Source organism: Etheostoma spectabile, chromosome 2, assembly GCF_008692095.1.
Source record: "Etheostoma spectabile isolate EspeVRDwgs_2016 chromosome 2, UIUC_Espe_1.0, whole genome shotgun sequence".
NCBI lineage: Eukaryota > Metazoa > Chordata > Actinopteri > Perciformes > Percidae > Etheostoma > Etheostoma spectabile.
Genome location: NC_045734.1, coordinates 12,362,001 through 12,364,054, shown reverse-complemented (window position 1 = coordinate 12,364,054; position 2,054 = coordinate 12,362,001). Strand labels below are relative to the sequence as shown.

At 35.1% G+C, this 2,054-nt stretch overlaps 1 protein-coding gene across 1 annotated transcript in view; it reads right to left on the bottom strand.

Annotated features, from left to right (window-relative positions):
• The window catches only part of tacr3a (tachykinin receptor 3a), a 19,757-nt gene that overhangs the window by 12,594 nt on the left and 5,109 nt on the right, over positions 1 to 2,054 (bottom strand). The gene's annotated exons all lie outside the window — the stretch shown is intronic.

Sequence of the window (2,054 nt, the reverse complement as noted above, 5' to 3'; positions counted from 1 at the left end):
TGTGCCCACCTGCACCACGAAGCTTACACAAACAGTGTTCAAGCGTTTCAGTCAGAAACCCACAAGAAGAATTTGGGGGTGGGGGGTTGGACGGGATGAGGAGAAGGGAGGGGCAAGCTAATCTTGTTTTATTTGAAAATACTTCGAACGTCAACAAGAAGTAATGCCAAACAACATTGCTTAGATCACCTTTAATATATCATATATCGATCATATATCGTCATATATCTATGTCATTCTCTGCAGGGTTTACCATGTTAAATGAAAGACTTTCCAAAACCTTTTCAATCCAACATAGAATACAATGTAATACATGTATTACCATCATTCACCAAAGTAGGAAGGATATGACTTAGAATTATCTATTATGTTATCACATTTGTTTCCAGTAATTCTGCAATAATTACAAATAAGACAATTATTAAATCAATGTAAAGGACTTGGATAAGTGGCATAAAATGGATAGATTGATTAATCAATTGAAAATAATATTTTAAGTTAAATATGAGCCTTTATAATATTGCTTTGAATATTAATTTAAATTATTTTTAATACCTTCCAGACCTGCTATTAGCCTGTTTGGAGCCGGTAATTAAAGCCACTGCAAGAAAGAACAGGAAGGTACTGGGGAGTCCAAATGAAGTAAAAAGCCTTTTTTTATGAATGGCTTTAACCTAAGTGTTCCAGCAGTGGCGTTTGTCAGGGTGTGAAAAATACAAAAATCTATTTTTTGTCATTACAATTACTGGTGTGAAGAAAGAGCGCAGGAGATTATGTGGCTGTAGCCACAGTCCTTAACGCCTACACTCACTCACAAAGAAAGCAGGCAAAATTGTCTTATAGCGCGGCATGTTGAATGTTTAATGGCCCTTGAGAAATTGCTTCTTTTGTGATTATCGATATGGCTCAAGCCTAAGCACTTGGTTCTGTCAGGACAGATAGATCTTTCAGGATTAGAATTGTTCCATTAACTCTGCAATTTAGGCTAATGCTGGGTGAGATGGCAGTCACCCTGCTGGGAAACCCCCTTTCCAGTTATAAGCATGCAAATATCAAACATATACAGTATATATAATGCAAATATTAAACATGTAACTCGTTTTCTCATTTTTGGTCACTCCTCATTGTAGCATTAAACGGTCTTATTGTAAAAGCATGTCTTGCACGAGCCCCTGAATAGGTCTGAACTGCAGACAAACTCAATGCCTCGAGACACTGTTGGTTCTCAGAGCTTGTGCCTGTCGGTGAACATGGAAAAAGAGTTGATTGAGGACAAGTGACAACCACAAAGGTTGTGTTCTGTGGAATCAAGGTTTTCTTCCCTGAAATGTTCACAGTGCTGTGTGTCTGCTTGTTGCACACATATACATAAGGCAGAAGTCATTCTTCTTCTTTAATGATATACAGTACGTATGCTCTAGTCTCATTTTTAAGTGTAAGGTTTATATAATCATTTTCTACCTGTCAGAGAAGATGTAAACTGAAAGCAAAGCAGAATTATTAATTAATAACTGTATTAATTGTTGAGCTTGATTAACATTATTTTTCATTTTAATCTCACCAGTGGGAATCCAATCTCATATTCCTATTTTTTAATTAATTTCTTTAAAGAGCCCAGTGTTCTTGCCTTTGTAAAGGAAAACAATGTGTAACAATGCTGCTGCTGCATGTCTAATACTTAATTTAAAAATATACTACAATTTCCAATCATTTTCAAAGCTCAAATAGCCTATTACGTAGATCCAGTGAACGAACACAAGAACAACACAAACATAGAAGCTTATAACGAGTTATTTTGGTACAATTAAAGATGGGAAATATTCACATTTTCTATATTACAAGCTTGACATTGTACAAACATCATACATAGGGGGTTGCTGTATGGAATTACCTTGTTATGTTTTATCAATCAATCAATCAATCAATCAATCAATCAATCAATCAATTAATCAATCAATCAATCAATCAACCAATCAATCAATCAATCAATCAATCAATCAATCAACATTTATTTATATAGTACTTCACAGCAACCAGCAGGTATCCAAAGTGCT